A 22,418-nucleotide genomic window follows, 5' to 3' on the forward strand; every position below is an offset into this window, starting at 1 on the left:
AAGAAATGCACATGTATTCTTCTATTCAATTTTGTTCATTTCTGTTTTCCTGTTCCTAGAAAATAGTCTAATTACATTAAGGTTTTCATTTATTTACTAAACTTGGCATTTTGAGGGTTTTGACTTTAAATAATTTTAAAATTATTTCATACTCAAAAAGAATTACTTGTTTTCTCTTGCACCTACAGCTATTCTTTTTTTATTTATATATGACAGCAGAATTCATTACAATTCTTATTACATATATAGAGCACAATTTTTCATATCTCTGGTTGTATACATAGTATATTCACACTATTCGTGTCTTCATACCTGTACTTTGGATAAAAATGATCATCATATTCCACCATCATTAATTACCCCATGCCTCCTCCCTTCCCCTCCCACCCCTCTGCCCTATCTGGAGTTGGTCTTTCCTTCCATGCTCCCTCTCCCTAACCCACTATGAATCAGCCCCCTTATATTAGAGAAAACATTTGGTGTTGAGAGCCACAGCCAAAGGGGCCCCAGCAAACTTCCAGCTGCCAGCAAACTTCCAGCTGCCGGCTGATGATTGGCTCACAGCAGCCCCAGCAACATCTAGCTGATTGGCTCCTCTGCGATGATGTTCATTGGGCTGTTTCCCTGCCCTTCAGACTGCCAGCTGATGATTGGCTCACAGCGGCCCCAGCAACATCTAGCTGATTGGCTCTTCTGCAGTGATGTTCATTGGGCTGTTTCCCTGCCCTTCAGACTGCCAGCTGATGATTGGCTCACAGCAGCCCCAGCAACATCTAGCTGATTGGCTCCTCCACGGAGCTGCTCATTGGAGGACTTCTTTGGCTCCGCCCACGCAACCCAGCCAATCAGCCTCAAGAACAGGAGGATTGTGGGAGGTGGTGAGGGTTGTGTGGGGGTGAGAGGCTTGTGGGAAGCCGGTGGTGGCAGTTGGGCTCTGAGGGTTTTTTCCTGAGGAGCTGTTTTGTTTGGCGTTAGTAGTTCTAAAAATAAAGTTAGTTTCTTTTGACAAGTGGCTCCTGAATTGTGCCCAGCCAGACAGCGGGCATTTGGTGGCCCGTACGGGGAGCGACTGAGGGTAAGTAAACTGCTCGCTCCTGAGGGCAGGGCGAGAGGATGGGTAGCCATTCTAAGATTCCTCTTTTGTTTTGCTTCATTTTTGATTTAACTTGCCTGTCCCTGGAGATGAGTGAGACGGAAGAAAAACCGCTCACATCTGAGGAAAAACTATTTGCATCTGAGGAACAGATAGGGAGAAAGGACGGATGGACATTTCAGGAGGATAGAAAGGTTGATATAATGATTTTGTATGGTTCCATTTTTATTTCATTCTGTCTCGGTTTTGTTTGGCGTCATCTTGTTGGGTTGTATTATAGCAGAAATACGGGATCAGCAATTAGTAAAAAACAAACTGAAAGACTGTTAAGTAAATTGTTAGAGGAAGGAGGCATCTCAGTAAAATCAAGAACAGTCAGGGCATACGTTGATACAATACAACAATGTAGCCCATGGCTTTTTAAGGAGGAGTTGTTAGATATATCACAATGGAACCATCATGGTGAAGATTTAAAAAGAATAGAAAAGAACAACCCAGGGACTCTGCCAGTTGGCACATTGCCATTGTGGACACTCGTATCTGGTTTGCTTAGTCCAAAGCCTTCAATTCAGACAAAGGTAGAGGAAGGAGAAGACATATTGATTCAAGTAAAACAGAAGGTCTCTCAAGTTAGTCAGAAAGAGGAAAAGATTCAAGTAAAAGAGAAGGTCTTTCAAGCTAATGAGACAGAGGAAGGAAGTTTAGAGCAGAAAAAGCCATCAGGGGAAAAGTTACAACAGGAGACTGCTAATAACACCTTTCTATCAGAGAGCGTAAGTGTCCAACCAACAGCACCACCTCTACAGGAGACTGCTACTAACAGCATTCTTTCACCAGAGGGCATAAGTGTCCAATCAACAGCACCACCTCCATATGCTAGGAGGCTCCCAACCCTCGCAGTTGATAGTTGGGATCCTGAGACAGGATCTCAAGTATGCCCTGTATTTGAGGTAGGAGGGCAGCAAATTTACCAGGGTTTAAATTTCAAAACAGTGAAGGAGCTAAAAGAGGCTGTAACAACCTATGGTCCCCAAGCACCCTTCACTGTAAGCTTGGTCGAATCCATTACCAACTTAAACATGATGCCAGCAGATTGGGCTAATATTTGTAAAGCTGTGCTAAATGGAGGACAATACCTGTTATGGAAGGTTGCCAATGAGGAATTTTGCAAGGAGATGGCTAGGTGAAATGCAGCAGCTGGTTATTCTCAGAGAAATCTACATATGTTGTTAGGAAAGGGACCTTATGAGGATCGGCAGCAACAAATTGCATATGATCCTGGCGTATACTCACAAATTGCTGTAGATGCAGTTAAGGCATGGAAGACTTTACAAGGACATGGAGGTTTACAAGGTCAATTATCTAAGATAATACAAGGAGCTAATGAACCTTATGCTGAATTTGTAGATAGGCTTATTCAAATAGCTACCAGAGTTTTTGGGAATACAGAACAAGCAATGCCATTAATAAAACAACTGGCTTATGACCAAGCGAATCGTTGGTGCAGAGATATCATTAGACCATGGAAACAGGAAGATTTAAACACATATATTAAATTATGTAGAGACATTAATGAACAAGAGCAAGTCATGGCAGCTGCAGTAAAACAGGCTTTAGATGCCAGAGACATTAATGAACAAGGGCAAATTGTGGCAGCTGCAGTAAAACAGGCTTTATATACCAGGCCAAGAACATGCTACAATTGTCAACAAACAGGACATTTTAAAAGGAATTGCCCCATAGGAGGAGGGTTTAACAAAACTAGGTATCAAAGGAGTAGAATACCGGGTATTTGCCCACGATGCCGTAGAGGGAGACATTGGGCTAATGAATGCCATTCTCAAACCACCATAGAGGGTACTCCATTACATTGGGCTAATGAATGCCATTCTCAAACCACCATAGAGGGTACTCCATTATCAAAAAACGAACAAGGACAAGGTGTTTATCCACAATATCGTGGAGAAAGGCATTGGGCTCCATTGCCAAAAAATGGACAGGGGGCCCCAATGCTCCGGGGCCCCAAACCACAAATATACGGAGCATTGGAGGAACCCAGCAACCCCATCAGGGTAGTGACCAGGACACATTGTCCATCAGATCCCTCATCAGACAAACCAGAGGGAGCACAGGGTTGGACATCTGCGCCTCCGCCAGATCAGTACTAACTCCAGAGATGGGAGTTCAAATCATTCCCACAGGGGTAAAAGGACCTCTTCCCAAAGGAACAGTTGGCTTATTATTGGGACACAGCTCTTCTACTCTAAAAGGACTTTTGATAAGTCCTGGGGTAATTGATCCCGATTATGAAGGTGAAATAAAATTATAGCCAGTTCTCCAAAGGGTATATCAGTAATTTCACCAGGAGATAGAATAGCACAGTTACTAATAATACCAAGCCTACATGATAAATTTTCCAGTAATGCTATAGAAAGAGGTTCCAAGGGATTAGGCTCCACAGGTGTAGATTGGGCTATGCTTTCTTTAAATTTAGATTCTCGCCCCATGCTAAAACTAAATATTCAAGGACATGAATTTAATGGGCTACTTGATACAGGTGCAGACCTTAGCATCATCTCTCGTCAAGAATGGCCAAAACATTGGCCATTACAACAAGCCACTCAAATGCTTCGAGGCCTAGGAGTGGTGACTAATCCCGATAGAAGCGGAATGGTATTAGATTGGAAGGATCCTGAAGGATGTGAAGGAACTATACAGCCATATGTATTGGATCATCTTCCCGTAAATTTATGGGGATGAGATGTCTTAGATCAATTAGGTTTGACATTAACAAATAATATCAATCAAAATGCATCCACTATTATGACTAGACAAGGTTTTAGGAAAGGAAAAAGATTAGAAAAACAAGAACAAGGTATAGCAGCACCAATACAAATAGATCAAGGAACAGACAGACATGGGTTGGATTTTCACAAAGGGCCACTGAGACAATCAAAATTACATGGAAATCAGAAAGACCAGTATGGGTTCCTCAGTGGCCCTTGACTAAAGAAAAGATACAAGTAGCCCATGATCTGGTCAAACAACAACTAGCGGAAGGACATATACAACCTTCTGTATCTCCCCATAATACTCCCATTTTTGTCATCAAAAAGAAATCTGGTAAATGGAGATTATTGCAAGACTTAAGAGCCATTAATAATGAAATGGTCATTATGGGACCTGCTCAATCGGGGATTCCTCAATTGTCTGCTTTGCCAAAAACTTGGTATGTTTTAGTTATAGATATTAAAGATTGTTTTTTTTTTTTCAATTCCAATTCAACCTGAGGATAGTCCACGTTTTGCATTTACTATCCCTGCACTAAATCATGAAGGTCCTGATCAGAGATATGAATGGAAAGTACTCCCTCAAGGGATGGCTAACAGCCCAACTATATGTCAAATTTATGTTAACAAAGTAATCCAGCCACTTAGAAATCAAAATCCTGAACTACAAATATTTCACTATATGGATGATGTATTATTAGCACACAAAGCTAAAAACACATTGCTAGAATGTTATGCCACACTTACAAATTTATTAAAAAATTATAATCTAGAGATAGCAATAGATAAAGTACAATTAAATTTTCCAATTAATTATTTAGGAGTTCTATTATCCTCAACCATGGTCCGTCCATCAAAAATTCAAATACGAGTAGATCAACTCAAATCACTTAATGACTTTCAAAATTTATTAGGAGACATAAACTGGATAAGGCCTTATCTAGGTATTCCAACAGGAGAATTGGGACATTTATTTGATATCCTAAAAGGTCCATCAGATCCAAATTCACCCCGAATGTTAATGCCTGAAGCAAGAAAGGCATTAAAAATCATTGAAACATATATGGAAAATATGCATTTGGATAGAATTGATATAAGTTTGCCTTTATTATTTATTGTACTACCAACAAAAAATATTCCTACAGGAGTATTTTGGCAAGAAGGTCCATTATTATGGATACATTTATCTTATTCTCCTAACACTATTCTTACTAGGTATCCTGAGGCTGTAGGACAATTAATACTCAAAGAAATAAAAACAGCAAAGGGAGTATTTGGAATTTCTCCCAATAAAATTATTACTCCATATACTATGAATCAAATTGATGAATTAGCTAATGAGTTAAATACTTGGGCAATAATCATGTGCAAATCTAATGTTTCATTTGATAACCACTTACCATCTAATCCTTTATTGTCTTTTTGGTCATTGCATCCTGTAATTTTTCCAAAAATGACAAGAAAAACACCTATCATGATGCTGGTAGGATTTCACCTTCTTCTACTGTTTTCTCTTTGTTTTCCACTATACAAAGTTTAATCTGGGACAGAAAAGATCCATTCTTTATAGGACATATCAGGGCACATACAGGATTGCCTGGAGCCCTTAGTATGGGCAGATAAAGCTACACATGACATACATATTTTCTCTACACTAGAAGAAGCTATAAATATTCATAAAAGTTTCCATGTCAATGCTAATACTTTACAAAAGCGTTTTAAAATAACTAAGGAACAAGCTAGACAAATAATAAAACAATGTCAAAATTGTGTGACATTTTTACCACAAGTTAATCTTGGAGTCAATCCTAGAGGATTGATACCTAACCATATTTGGCAGATGGACGTCACACACTTGCCAGAATTTGGAAAATTAAAATATTTGCATGTTACAGTTGATACTTCTTCTGGATTTTTGAGGGGCTCCCTTCATGGCGGAGAAAAAACTAAAGATGTTATAGCTCATTGCTTACAAAATTTTGCCACTGTGGGCATTCCAAAACAGTTAAAAACAGATAATGCCCCTGGTTATACTTCTACCTCTTTTAAACAATTTTGCTCATCATTTGGCATTACTCATATAACAGGAATCCCATACAATCCACAGGGACAAGGCATAGTTGAAAGAGCTCATCAAACTATTAAAATGTACTTATTAAAGCAAAAAGACGGAATTGGGAAGGGGTATATATTCCCCAAAGATAAACTTAAAATAACCCTTTTTACTCTAAACTTTTTAAATTTGGATTCATCAGGACTTAGTGCTGCAGAAAGGCATATGTGTCCAAAAAATGTACATAAGCCCAAGGTACTTTGGAAAGATATTCTAACAGGACAATGGAAAGGTCCTGACCCAGTAATTGTCTGGAGTCGGGGGTCTGTTTGTGTGTTTCCACAGGAAGAACAGCAGCCGATTTGGATTCCGGAAAGATTAACTAAAATCCTGACCCAGTGATTGTCTGGAGTCGGGGGCCTGTTTGTGTATTTCCACAGGGAGAACAGCAGCCGATTGGGATTCCAGAGAGATTAACTAAAGCGATTTCTACAGACCAAAAAGATGATTTGGCTCAAATCCATAACAGCTGATATCCAAAACCCCAATTTGGCTATCCTTACATCTGCGACAGAACCAGGATGCTTTTTTCAATATCTATTTTATTATTGTCCTTTCCCGTATCATGAAGTTCTATTTTGTTTTTTGATCTCATACAGACCTAGGTTAATGTTTTGCTGATCAGTTCTATTTTTTTTTTTTTTGACTATAGAGTTTTAATCATTGCAATGGAGATTTCACCTGTAAAAAGTTATAAGGCTTTTACTATTATGTTATGTGTTGTATGTATTATATTATGTGTGCACACTTGTGTTTTGTGTTATATGTTTGAATGTACGTATGTCCATATATCATATATGATGAGCGCTCATGAAAAAATGGATCCAAATATTTTTTTTATTCATGTGATTTAAATGGTTTAATTTAAATTGGGTAAATAACTATTAAGAATTGTTTTAATATGTAAACAAAAAAGGTTAACAGATCTGTTTGTTTACTTTCACCTTTCCTTTTCATTATATTTAATAATTCTCTTCAAGATAATGTAAATTGTTAAGAAAATTGTTTTCTTTTAGTGCCTTCTGGAATGTTACATAATTTTGTCTTTAGCCATTATTGCCAGAATTCCTATCTTCATCCCAGTGCCGGTGAAGACAAAGATAAAACTAATCTACAGCTTCTGCAATAGCCATCACTGAACTGCTTGCAGAACTTGCCTAAACTATGTGCAGAACTTGAAGAACTTGCCTCGACTTGCCTAGACTATGCATTGTGAACTATCTGTTGGTGCAGCGACTTGTGGTAGTGTTGGGGTATTTTTGTTGATGATGTCATTGGTGGTACAATTTTTCCAACAAGAGCCATCAGTTGGCTTGGTGTATCTTCCTCCCTTCTGCTTGTCATGACAAAGACCTCTCCACAGGTGTGGCTGTATACTGGACCGGTAGTCAATGACGGGTAAGATCCAATTACAATGGTACCAACCTAAGACAGGAGGCTGACGCCCTGAGGTCAGCTCATCTGAAGACGGGTAAGGACCATATGTAGTATTGGACAACCTAAGGCAGGCACGGTCCCCAAGCCACATGCTTGTTGTTTAAACAGAGAGGGGGAGATGTTGAGAGCCACAGCCAAAGGAGCCCCAGCAAACTTCCAGCTGCCAGCAAACTTCCAGCTGCCGGCTGATGATTGGCTCACAGCAGCCCCAGCAACATCTAGCTGATTGGCTCCTCTGCGATGATGTTCATTGGGCTGTTTCCCTGCCCTTCAGACTGCCAGCTGATGATTGGCTCACAGCGGCCCCAGCAACATCTAGCTGATTGGCTCTTCTGCAGTGATGTTCATTGGGCTGTTTCCCTGCCCTTCAGACTGCCAGCTGATGATTGGCTCACAGCAGCCCCAGCAACATCTAGCTGATTGGCTCCTCCACGGAGCTGCTCATTGGGGGACTTCTTTGGCTCTGCCCACGCAACCCAGCCAATCAGCCTCAAGAACAGGAGGATTGTGGGAGGTGGTGAGGGTTGTGTGGGGGTGAGAGGCTTGTGGGAAGCCGGTGGTGGCAGTTGGGCTCTGAGGGTTTTTTCCTGAGGAGCTGTTTTGTTTGGCGTTTGTAGTTCTAAAAATAAAGTTAGTTTCTTTTGACAAGTGGCTCCTGAATTGTGCCCAGCCAGACAGCGGCAATTTGGTATTTGGTTTTGGGGATTGGATAACTTCACTTAACATTATCTTCTCCAATGTCATCCATTTACCTGAAAATGCCATGATTTTATTCTCTTTTATTGCTGAATAATATTCCATTGTATATATATATGCCACATTTTTTTATACATTCATTTACTGAAGGGCATCTAGGTTGGTTCCACAGTTTAGCTATTGTGAATTGTGCTGCTATAAACATTGATGTGGCTGTATCCCTGTAGTATGCTGTTTTTAAGTCCTTTGGGTATAGACCCACTAGAGGGATATCTCCCTCAAGTGGTTGTTCTATTCCCAATTTTCCAAGAAATCTCCATATTGCTTTCCTTATTAGCTGCACCAATGTACAGTGCCACCAGAAGTGTATGAGTGTACCTTTTCCCCTGCATCCTCTCCAGCACTTATTGTTGTTTGTATGCATAATAGCTACCATTCTGACTGGAGTGAGATGAAATCTTAGAGTGGTTTTGATTTGCATTTCTGTATTGCTAGTGATGATGAACATTTTTTTTTTTCACGTATTTGTTGATTGATTGTATATCATCTTTTCAGAAGTGTCTCTTCAGGTCCTTGGTCCATATATTGATTGGATTATTTGTTTGTTTGTTTGTTTTTGGTATTAGGCCTCAACTTCCTTAATAAGACTCCTTTGGCACAAGAATTAAAATCAAGAATCAATAAATGGGATGGACTCAAACTAAGAAGTTTCTTTTCAGCAAAAGGAACAATCAGAGAGTCTACATCTTGGCAGCAAATCTTTACCCCTCACACATCAGGTAGAGCACTAATCTCTAGTGTATATAAATAACTCAAAAAGCTAAACACCTATAGCTATTCTTACATTCCATATTCCTCATCCTAGGCTTCTATAGATCAATGTGCATCTTACCTGAAATACATGTGATATTTTTTATTTCATTGAACAAGACTATTGATTGTAATTTGCAATCACTTTTAAAAAGGAAAAAAAAATAAATGTGTAAAAAAATTTTTGTGTACTAATAGAAATTATATTCTATTTTAGTTTGTCTTCCTTCCATATTATATTACATTAAGTAATCAATTATTGGTCACAGAATTTAGATCTGCATTAATTATATTTTAAAATATTTTAAATACTACATTATATATAGTTATATATATATATATATATATATATATATATATATATATATATATATATTCCTGTATTCATTAAAAGCAATCATGTTTTAACATTTTCTTTAAACTTATGTACAGAGCATACCCAACTGATTTTAAGGCATAAATTGGTCACTTAATTTAAAGTGCCACATCTGAAGATGCCATTATTGTTATGAGCCAGGTTATATTGGCAATGACCAAACAGACTCCATTTTATTTTGAGACTCCAAGTCACATAAGAAATGTTTCTCCCATGGGAACACCCCTAGTTTTAACCATCAACAGTTCCTTAGCATAGCATGTTTGGCAACACAAAATGACAATTCTTATATAATGTTAAATTGCTCTCTTGTTGGTTCCCATTTTTCTTAGAGAATGTACCCTGTTAGAGAATGATTATCTAGATGTTAGTAACCATTCTTTAACTTGTATTCAACTAGGATCATTTTGACCCACTTACCCTTTTGCTTATGATTTTCGATCGCATGACATTTGTGTGTGGTTTTGACTCATAGAAACAGCCACCTATGATTAATGTGGTTTTAGACTATAAAATGTGTACTCAAACTCCTGGAGGGGATTGAAGGATGTAGAATTGCAGCCTGCCCCTTGGCCCACCAGCTGGTTGATCCAGACCACTAGCTGGTGAGCAAAGTTTCTGTCTCCTGCTTTACGATTGATGCAGTGAGTTATTGCAATCTTGCCATAACATTTTGGAGGACTAAGAAAGATGGTCACCTGAGCCAAGTCTGTGGCTCTGGTGGGGAAAGGGCAGGAAACAGGAGTCTTGGATCCTCTGAATCAGAGAGAGGAGCCCCCCCTTTCATGCCAAACATGATATGCTAAGCAACTGTTGATAGGTATAGAATCAGAGTGTTCCTACAGGAGAAGCATTTCTTAAAAGATATAGAGTCTCAGGGTAAAATGGGGTCTGTTTGGTCATTGCCCGTATAGTCTGCCCATAACATTATCCTTTAGTGGCAGAAGTTTTGGTTCTGCTCCTTGCCAATCCTAGTGCATCTGTAAATAGAATTTATCACAATTGACCTCAAAACATAATCTTCTCAGTTATTGTCTGTCTATGAGAATATGGAGTTTCATGTTCCATTTATCCACTTGTTGAATATTTGTTTCAGGAGGTTTCCATTCCTGCCTCATGTATTCTTAATTTCTTTTTGACATAATTTTATGATATTTTTATCCCCTCAAAATGTTTTTATAAATTTTAATGGTTTATTTATAATTTTTAAAAAATATTACTTGTACAACTCATAATGTGGACATTTAATCCAGTCATGTTACCCTTTGTTTTCATTCTTAAGATGTATTTACCACCTTCAGATGTTTGGCTTTTATTTTAGTTATTCATCTTTTACCTTTCCATTGTAAAATTGTTCCTATTTAGCCAGATACTTGATTTAGAGAAAGACTTTTGAAATTCACATTTGAATATTTAGAAATTTTCAGTGTACAACAATTTCCACTCTCTTAATTTTCTTATTTCTAGATATTATGTGTTCACAACACTTATGCATATATCTTATATCAAAACTTTCAGACACTGAAAAATACCATAGATATATTTTCATTAAAATTTTTTCTTAAAATAGTGAAAAAATTGACAAAAATTAATATTAACTAAAGTTTTTTAAAATCTACAATAATAATGCATTGAAAATATGTAAGATTTGACATAATTTAATGATATTTTTATTCCCTCAAAATGTTTTATAAATTTTAATAGTATATTTATAATTTTTTTTGAAATATTACATATATACAGGACTTGTACAACTCATAATTGTGAACTTTGATAAATTTCTACAATTAATACACCTGTTTAACAATCACCTTGACAAAGAACTAGATCTTTACCAGAAATCCTAAAGATCCTCTTTGCCCCTTTGCAACTGAAATCCTTTCCCTCCATGAATTTTCATATTCTAATTTTTAATTCTTGCGGATTTATTTTGCCAGTTCTTAAACATTGTCTTTATTGGTTCATTGTGTTTGAGCTATTAAACTCCATGTTGAGGGGAATTAGGTTTTGCTAATCATCTTCAAATTTTACAGTCACTTATCAGAAGTTATGTGTCAGGTAAGATATTCTGAAGGAGCAGAAGGGAGTTTCAACTGACTTTTTCTATTTATTATAAGATATGTAATCTTTAAAAATGTCTACTTTTTTAAAAATTTATAAACAAAATGAACTGAGAAGTTTCAGATGTTCCCGGGAGTCTGCCTTTACACAGAGATTATTTCTCTTTTATTGGTAATTATATTATAAGGAGGGGCAGATATGTAATATTTCATCAATTTTTGGTGAGATAAAGGAGTCTGGGTTGCAATTTCATTGTTACAATGTCTACCTCTAGGCCGCCTCCCGTGCCTGCAAGGTGGGCAGACCTGCGACCAACCGGCGGAGCAGGCCCAGCGGCCTGCCATCGTGGTAGACACATCGCCCGAATTGGAGGAGGGGCAGAGCAGAGCCGCCACCCACACCTGCAAGGTAGGCAGACCTGTGACCTACTGGGAGAACAGGCCCAGAAGCCCGCCAGCGGGGTAGACACATCACCCCAATTGGAGGAAGGGCCCAGCTGCCGCCCACAAGGTAGGCAGACCGCGCGTCCCAGAGAAGGGGCCCGGCGGCAAGCTGGCCTAGTTGAAAGATCACCCCAGTTGAAGGAGGGGCACAGCCGCCACCTGCACCTGCAAGGTAGGCAGACCTGCGAACTGGAGAACAGGCCCAGCAGCCCGCCAGCGTAGTAGACAGATCATCCCTATTGGAGGAGGGGCCCCACCATTGCCCGCAAGGTAGGCAGACCACGCAATCTGGAGAAGGGGCCCAGTGGCCCGCCAGCGTGATAGACACATCACCCCAATTGGAGGAGGAGCACAGCCGCTGCCTGCCCCTGCAAGGGAGACGTTGCAACTATACAAGAGCAATATAAATATATAGGGGAAAAATTCAATAACACAACAGTTTCACCAAGCAGAAAGAAACGCGAGCAGTATGAAAAGACAAGGAAAGAAAGGACCACAAGCAATGCAGATCAACTCAACTTTAGAAGAGGTAATAGCTGCAGCAAATGGAATGTCAGATAAAGAATTCAGGATATACATGCTTCAGATGATCTGCAGTCTCAAGGAAGACATTAGACAGCAAAATCAGACAATGAAAGATCACTTCGACAATGAATTACATAAACAAATCCAAGAAGCAAAAGATCAACTGTATAGGGAGATAGAAGTTATAAAAAACAAACAGAAATCTTAGAAATGCAGGAAGCAATAAACCAACTTAAAAACTCAATTGAGAATACTACCAGCAGAGTAGAACATGTAGAAGATAGAACATCAGACAATGAAGACAAAGTATTTCAACTTGAAAAGAACATATACAGCTCAGCGAGACTGTTAACAAACCATGAGCAGAACATCCAAGAAACTTGGGATAACATAAAGAGACCAAACTTAAGAGTCATTGGATACAGGAAGGTATAGAGGTCCAAACCAAAGGAATAAGCAATCTATTCCATAAAATAATACAAGAAAACTTCCCAGACTTGAAGAATGAGACAGAATCCAAAATCCTAGAAGCCTACAGGACGCCGAATGTGAAAAATCATAAGAGATCCACACCTAAACACATTATAATGAAGATGCCCAACATACAGAATAAGGAGAGAATTTTAAAAGCTTCAAGGGATAAGGAAGCAGATAACATTTAGGGGTAAACCAATCAGGATAACAGTTGATCTTTCAACACAGACTCTGAAAGCTAGAAGATCCTGGAACAACATATTTCAAACACTGAAAGAAAATGGGTTCCAACCAAGAATTGTGTATCCAGTGAAATTAAGCTTCAGGATGGAAGAGGAAATTAAAACCTTTCACGATAAACAAAAGTTAAAAGAATTTGCAGCTAGAAAACCATCTCTTCAAAACATCCTCGGCAAAACATTACAGGAGGAGGAAATGGAAAATAACAATGAAAACCAACAGTGGGAGGTAGTACAGTAAAGGGAAAAAATAATCAAAGAGGAAAAACAAACCGTGTTAAGTAATATAAATAAACAAATACGGCTGGAAGAACAATTCATATCTCAATAATAACCCTAAATGTTAATGGCTTAAACTCACCAGTTAAGAGACACAGTCTAGTAGAATAGATAAAAAAAAAAAAGACCCAAAAATATGCTGCCTACAGGAGACGCCTTTGATAGGAAAAGACGTACATAGACTGAAGGTGAAAGGTTGGGAAAAATCATATCACTCATATGGACTTCGGAAACAAGCAGGAGTGTCCATACTCATATCAAATAAAATAGATTTCAAGCCAAAGTTAATCAAAAGGGATAAAGAGGGACACTACATACTGCTCAAGGGAACCATACACCAACAAGACATAACAATCATAAATATATATGCTCCAAACAATGGTGCAGCTATGTTCATCAAACAAACTCTTCTCAAGTTCAAGAGTCTAATAGACCACCATACAATAATTATGGGAGACTTCAACACACCTTTGTCACCACTGGACAGATCTTCCAAACAAAAGTTGAATAAAGAAACTATAGAACTCAATAATACAATTAATAACCTAGACTTAATTGACATATATAGAATATACCACCCAACATCAAGCAGTTACACTTTTTTTCTTAGCAGCACATGGATCCTTCTCAAAAATAGATCATATATTATGTCACAGGGCAACTATTAGTCATTATAAAGGAGTAGAGATAATACCATGCATCTTATCTGATCATAATGGAATGAAACTGAAAATCAATGATAAAAGAAGGAAGGAAAAATCATGCATCACTTGGAGAATGAACAATAGATTACTGAGTGATCAATGAGTTATAGAAGACATCAAGGAGGAGATTAAAAAATTCTTAGAGATAAATGAAAACACAGACACAACATATCGGAATCTATGGGAAACAATGAAAGCAGTTCTAAGAGGAAAATTCATGACCTGGAGTTCATTCCTTAAAAAAAGGAAAAACCAACAAATAAATGATCTCACACTTCATCTCAAAATCCTAGAAAAAGAAGAGCAAAACAACAGCAAAAGAAGTAGAAGGCAAGAAATAATTAAAATCAGAGCTGAAATTAATGAAATCGAAACAAAAGAAACAATTGAAAAAATTGACAAAACTAAAAGTTGGTTCTTTGAAAAAATAAATAAGATCGACAGACCCTTAGCCATGCTAACGAAGAGAAGAAGAGAGAGAACTCAAATTACTAGCATACGGGATGGAAAAGGCAATATCACAAAGACACTTCAGAAATACAGAAGATAATTAGAAATTATTTTGAATCCTTATACTCCAATAAAATAGAAGATAGTGAAGGCATCAATAAATTTCTTAAGTCATATGATCTACCCAGATTGAGTCAGGAGGATATAGACAATCTAAACAGACCAATATCAATCGAGGAAATAGAAGAAGCCATCAAAAGACTACCAACTAAGAAAAGCCCAGGACCAGATGGGTATACAGCAGAGTTTTACAAACCTTTAAAGAAGAACTAACACCAATATTTTTCAAGCTATTCCAGGAAATAGAGAAAGAGAGAGAACTTCCAAATTAATTCATCACCCTGATTTCTAAACCAGACAAAAACACTTCAAAGAAAGAAAACTACAGACCAATATCTCTAATGAATCTAGATGCAAAATTCCTCAATAAAATTCTGGCGAATTGGATACAAAAACATATCAAAAAAATTGTGCACCATGATCAAGTAGGATTCATCCCTGGGATGCAGGGATGGTTCAATATGGAAATCAATAAATGTTATTCACCACATCAATAGACTTAAAGATAAGAACCATATGATCATCTCAATAGATGCAGAAAAAGCATTCAACAAAGTACAGCATCCTTTCATGTTCAAAACTCTAGAAAAACTAGGGATAACAGGAACATACCTCAATATTGTAAAGGCTATCTATGCTAAGCCTCAGGCTAGCATCATTCTGAACAGAGAAAAGTTGAAGGCATTCCCTCTAAAATCTGGAACAAGACAGGGATGCCCTCTCTCACCACTTCTGTTCAATATAGTTCTTGAAACGCTGGCCAGAGCAATTAGACAGACAAAAGAAATTAAAGGCATAAAAATAGGAAAAGAAGAACTTAAATTATCACTATTTGCTGACGACATGATTCTATACCTAGCAGACCCAAAAGAGTCTACAAAGAAACTATTAGAGCTAATAAATGAATTCAGCAAAGTGGCAGGATATAAAATCAACACGCATAAATCAAAGGCATTCCTGTATATCAGCGACAAATCCTCTGAAATGGAAATGAGGACAACCACTCCATTCACAATATCCTCAAAAAAAAAAAAAAAATACTTGGACATCAACCTAACAAAAGAGGTGAAATTCTTATACAATGAAAACTACAGAACCCTAAAGAGAGAAATAGAAGAAGATCTTAGAAGATGGAAAAATATACCCTGTTCATGGATAGGCAGAACCAACATCATCAAAATGGCGATATTACCAAAAGTTCTCTATAGGTTTAATGCAATGCCAATCAAAATCCCAATGGCATTTCTTGTAGAAATAGATAAAGCAATCATGAAATTCATAAGGAAAAATAGAAGACCCAGAATAGCAAAAACAACTCTAAGCAGGAAGTGTTAATCAGGCAGTATAGCAATACCAGATTTCAAACTATACTACAGAGCAATAGTAACAAAAACAGCATGGTACTGGTACCAAAACAGGCAGGTGGACCAATGGTACAGAATAGAGGACACAGAAACCAATCCACAAAATTACAACTATCTTATATTTGATAAAGTTGCTAAAAGCATGCAATGGAGAAAGGATAGCATCTTCAACAAATGCTGCTGGGAAAACTGGAAATCCATATGCAACAAAATGAAACTGAATCCCTTTCTTTCACCATTCACCAAAGTTAACTCAAAATGGATCAAGGAGCTTAATATCAAATCAGAGACTCTATGTCTGATAGAAGAAAAAGTTGGCTATGATCTACATACTGTGGGGTTGGGCTCCAAATTCCTCAATAGGACACCCATTGCACAAGAGTTAATAACTAGAATCAACAAATGGGACTTACTCAAACTAAAAAGATTTTTCTCAGCAAGAGAAACAATAAGAGAGATAAATAGGGAGCCTGCATCATGGGAACAAATTTTTACTCCTCACACTTCAGATAGAGCCCTAATATCCAGAGTATACAAAGAACTCAAAAAATTAAACAATAAGATAACAAATAACCCAATCAACAAATGGGCCAAGGACCTGAACAGACACTTCTCAGAGGAGGATATACAATCAATCAACAAGTACATGAAAAAATGCTCACCATCTCTAGCAGTCAGAGAAATGCAAATCAAAACCACCTAAGATACCTTCTCACTCCAATAAGATTGGAAGCCATTATGAAGTCAAACAACAAGAGCTGGCGAGGATGTGGGGAAAAGGGTACACTTGTACTTTGCTGGTTGGACTGCAAATTGGTGCAGCCAATTTGGAAAGCAGTATGGAGATTTCTTGGAAAGCTGGGAATGGAACCACCGTTCAACCCAGGTATTCCCCTTCTCGGTCTATTCCCTGAAGTCCTAAAAAGAGCATACTACAGGGACACTGCTACATCAATGTTCATAGCAGCACAATTCACAATAGCAAGACTGTGGAACCAACCTAGATGCCCTTCAATAGACAAATGAATAAAAAAATGTGGCATTTATACACAATGGAGTATTACTCTGCATTAAAAAATGACAAAATCATAGAATTTGCAGGGAAATGGATGGCATTAGAGCAGATTATGCTAAGTGAAGCTAGCCAATCCCTAAAAAAAAACAAATGCCAAATGTCTTCTTTGATATAAGGAGAGTTACTAAGAACAGAGTAGGGAGGAAGAGCATGAGAAGAAGAATAACATTAAACAGGGATGAGAGGTGGGAGGGAAAAGGAGAGAGAAGGGAAATTGCATGGAAATTGAAGGAGACCCTCATGGTTATACAAAATTACATACAAGAGGAAGTGAGGGGAAAGGGAAAATAAAACATGGGGGAGAAATGAATTACAGTAGAGGGGGTAGAGAGAGAAGAGCGGAGGGGAGAGGAGGGAAGGGGGGATAGTATAGGATAGGAAAGGCAGCAGAATACAACAGTCACTAGTATGGCAATATGTAAATCAGTGGATGTGTAACCGATGTTATTCTGCAATCTGTATACGGGGTAAAAATGGGAGTTCATAACCCACTTGAATCAAAGTGTGAAATATGATATGTCAAGAACTATGTAATGTTTTGAACAAACAACAATAAAAATTTAAAAAAATATTTTCAAAAACAAAAACAAAAACAAAAAAAAAACAATGTCTACCTCTAATTTACAGTCAATATTCCCCAGGTGTGGTTCACACCATTTACTGATGCAAAGTTAACTATGTTTGATTGTCCATAGCACTGAAGTGTTGCAGGAGATACAATCCTGAACTTCAATTCTTTGAAGCTTCAGACTTTCAATTCCTTTGTTGGTTAATGTTTAATTTCACAATTCAGGAAGCCTCTTTTTATTTATTTATTTTTTGCTGGTAAAGCATCTTCTTTAAAGTATAAAAATGCAAAATCAGTATAGGTATTAAGCAAATTAAAAAAGAAAAAACTTAAATAGGAAAAATCATTGTTTTGGAAGAAAATGAATTTGAATTTAAATGTGTGCTATTTACAATTTTTTGAAATCATTGTCATTTTCTTCATAGCTATGCTACCATAATCATTTATTTTAATATGATTAAATATATTTGTTTTTATTTAAAAAATCTTTTGAATCATAATAAGCTACATTTAAATATGGAACATGTAATTCAATTAAATGAGAGAATTAGAATTAAAAATAAAAGCATTTACATCAGTATAAAATAAAATAATTAATTACAAATAATTCTGAAATTCATATTTCAGAATATCTATTTTCTGACCATTGTAAATCAAAGTGCCTTCTTGGTGGAAGAAAAAAATCATAAAATTGAATAATTAAAAAACTCTTCTAACTCAAATATCCACAATTTCTTTCATTCTTTCTTTGATTTTTTAAAAGTTTTTATCTGATATGTAAAACAAAAAATGTACATATTTTTGTGTAGTATGTGATGTTTCCTGTTTCTGTGTGTGTATATATTTGAAATATATATATACATATGCAGACACATAAATTGTATTATTTTGAAATCAGATCAAATATATCTATTTCCTCAAACTTCTATTACTTCTCATAGTGAAGCACTCAAAATCTTTTCTTCTAACTTACAGAGCTACATAGTACAAGTGGTTATCTATAATCATCCTACTTTGTAATACAATACCAGAGCTCCTTTTTCCCATCAGTACCCATTGATAAACCTTTCTGTATCTCTCTCTCTCTGTCCACACTACCACTTCTGTAATCACCATTCCATGCTTAACTACCATGATGTCAACTGTTATATATCCCACATATGGATCATATTATGAAGTATATGTCTTTCTCTGCTTGGCTAATTTCATTTAACAAAATAATATCCAGTTCCATTCATGTTGTTGAAAAATGACAGGATTTCATGCTTTTTGTGATGGAGTAATATTTCATTTTGTGTGTGTGTGTGTGTGTGTATATATATATATATATATATATATATATATATATATATATTAGTTGTAGGTGGACACAATATCTTTGTTTTATTTATTTATTTTTCTGTGGTACTGAGAATCAAACTCAGGGCCTCACACATGCTAGGGAAACACTCTACTGCTGAGTCATAACTCTAGCCCCCCACATTTTCATTAATAATATAACAGACAATCACTTTTTTTTTTTTTTAGGATGAATATAGTTTTAATAAGGGATGCCAAAAAGGGCACATTTTTCTTTATGACCTCCCATCTTCTTTAGACAATCACTTTTTTTAAGGTGAAAAGAAATATTTGTGAGATAGTAGTCATTTTCAGTTTTTACCAATCCCTGGTGATTCTGACGCATTAAAAATTATATTACAGTACATATATGTGGTAATTACTTCTACAGATTCATGATGGATTTAAAAATATAACACTTTGAGTGATTAATATTAATCAAATGAAAGATTTACCCTCTAAATAATTTACTAAGTGAAAATAAAAATCTGTCACTAACTTCTCCATACTTCTTTAAAAAAAGATATGCTCTTTATATAATTTAAGATATAAAAATTTTCACTATGTTCTTTGTTATCTTCAGATCCTTAGTTATATATAGACCTAGGTTTTTTTCTATTTTTTAATTTGTCACCAATTTCTATGATGTCTGTGCTTTGTATAGTTTGTGTGGAATATAGTGTGTGGGATGCCTTGTATTATTTTTCTTATTAAACTGCTTAGTATTTTTCTTTGGAACCAAAAGTTTGGGGAAATATTTAATTCATTGTTTTACATAAACTATGCCAATACTGTAAGAACATATAATCCATTTTTTTCACTGAAAAGAAATATTTGAGAGGTAGTAAAAAAATAAAATTATATAGTATTTGACCATTGTTTTAAAGAGAGACATAATTTTGATGCCTGTGCATGCAAATGGATTAGAAAGTATTATGTAATCACTGTTTTAGAAGCTCAGAAAATTGAGAGATTTTGAAAATAGGAGTTTCTTAATAAATTAAAAATCTGTGAATATTTCAGAAAAAAAGAAATTTAAGCACTCAAGCAAGCAAGGGAATTAAGAACCAAGATGAAATGAAAGCCACACTGCTTGGTGTATTAGTCAACATTTGTTATAGCAATATGGAATGCCAAATTGACTGTGGGTAACAGTAAAAACCTGGTATCATTTACATTAAGGAAAGTTGTGGCATAGCTACAAGTCTCCAGTCTTTCTATGTATTATTTCATTCCAGGCATGCTCAAAATAAGGAAGAAACCCAACTGCTCAACTGCATTCATAGTGTTTTCATAGATGTAGTACAAAAGCCTGTTCAGAGTCATCTGTTGACTCAAGTCAGGCTGTGTGGTCAAGCCTAAATTTGATATAACTGGAAAGTATACTCTGCTGTCCACAAGGTAGTAGAGGGAGAGTAGAATTATGAACAGATAAAACATTACCAAAATTCAGATTAGTAAAATAATGAAAGTTACATTTTTGCTGAATACAGAATGTATACATTAATTTTAAAGACAATTGAAAATACTATCAATTTTTGATTTATGTAAAAAAAAATTGAAACATTTATCTGTTAGGACAAAACATTTACCTGTTAGGACAAAAATGAAGATCCCAAAAACACTGGGCTGAAAAATCAGACAGCAACCTGTTACTAAAGTGCAGGTTACCTTAGGGCATTGTCCAAATGTAGGATCCAAAAGGCTTGGGTTTCAATGATGAGACAGGTTATGAAAAATAAATACTTGGGTCCAATCAACCAAATCAGCTGCAATTCAAACCTCTACATTAAAATGAGAAGCTTTCAATTCTGTTCACTAAGGAAATAAAATTAGCCAGACCAAAAATATTCTAGTCACCAGGGAAGGAGGTAAGAGAAGAAATATTTTCTTTATTTTGGAATGTGAGTTAAAAATGATAATATAGTAGTCCTCAGAGAATTTTAAATCACTGCTGTAGTAACAAGCAAATTTTCAGGTAGAATATATATCAACTGCCTTATTTGAACATCGTCATAAATTGATCCTTGTTATGTTTTATATATGAAGTATCCCATCGCTTTCTGGTGCGATGTTCAAAGTTGTTTTTTTTTTCTCAACAACACCCCTCTGCCATTATTTTCTGCCTTGTCTCAGGACCCCAAGAATGGAGTTGGCCATCTAGGGACCCCTGAAACCATGAGCACCAAAATAAATTTTTCCTCTTCAAATTGTTCTTGTCAGGTCCTTTTGATCACAACAATGAAAAAGTTGACTAAAACATTCCTATAAGAATAAGGTGGCCTACTATACATAAATGAGGTGTCCTGCAGAAATGGGACACTTAGAGGAATATCCTGCCATATCTTCTTCAACAGAGCTCAAAAATAAAAATTAAAAAAAAAAATATACCACTGACAAGAAATTAAAACATCATAAGAGAAGAAAAAACATGAAATGCGTAAACGACATCTTCAAATGTAGCATGATTAGAAAGATAAAATAAGTTAGTTAAAAATGACATATAACGAAAATATGAATAATGGACAACTATTAAAAGAAGAAAAACTACAATTAAATAAAATGTTCTAGTAGTAGAAATAAACTTAAAACCTAATTGGCTGTAATTTTATCTATTGTTAAGAAGTGTCTTATTAAATATTCTTATGCCAATCTATATAAACCTGCTTTTAATCTTTGGCTAAATATACAGGAATGGCATTACCTCGGTTATATTTACATTAATGTTACAAATTATATGTAATGCAAATGTAAATGTAAATGCTAGATTTACATTTAATGTTACAAAAAACAGGCTTAATTTTCCCCAAAAGGTTATGTAATTTTTCACTCTCACAGTTAATGTATGAGTTGCTATGACTCCATAGTTGCATCATCATTTGGCATGACTAGATATTTTAAAGTTGGCCATTTTAATGGATGAAACTTGATACATCCTTTTATGTGCAATGTTTGTCAATACAGGTGATTTAAAAATCTGTGCTATATCAGCATTAAAATTTACTGAAATAGTGTCTTACAGGAAAATGATTATTAATGGAAAAATGATGGGCTCACAAAGCAAATACCATCTGATGCCATATAAATGAAATTTTAGAAAATACAAACTAGCAGATAAATGAATTACTGAGTGCAAGAATGGAGTGGGGGTTAAGTGGAAAGATTGAATGAAAATTTGAAGTGAAATAAATATTTGATATTGTTTGCTAATTTAGGGTCAAAACTCAGCAACTTGTATAATTGAAACTTTTAAAGGAAGATTTTTGTATACAAATAATGATTCAATAAAGTGTATTTAAATATTTTGAAAAGTTAAATATGGGATTGTACATAGTTAAAAGGAGTAAGTTGATTAGAATTTGGTTTTTAGAAAATATTCAAATGTATCACAAAAATATAGAAATGAAGTACATAAAAAAGCAAAGATATGTATGGGTCCAGGAATATTTATATTTTAGGAGGAA

The sequence above is a fragment of the Spermophilus citellus genome (assembly GCF_964194105.1).
Source record: "Spermophilus citellus genome assembly, chromosome: 9".
Classification (NCBI taxonomy): Eukaryota; Metazoa; Chordata; class Mammalia; order Rodentia; family Sciuridae; genus Spermophilus; species Spermophilus citellus.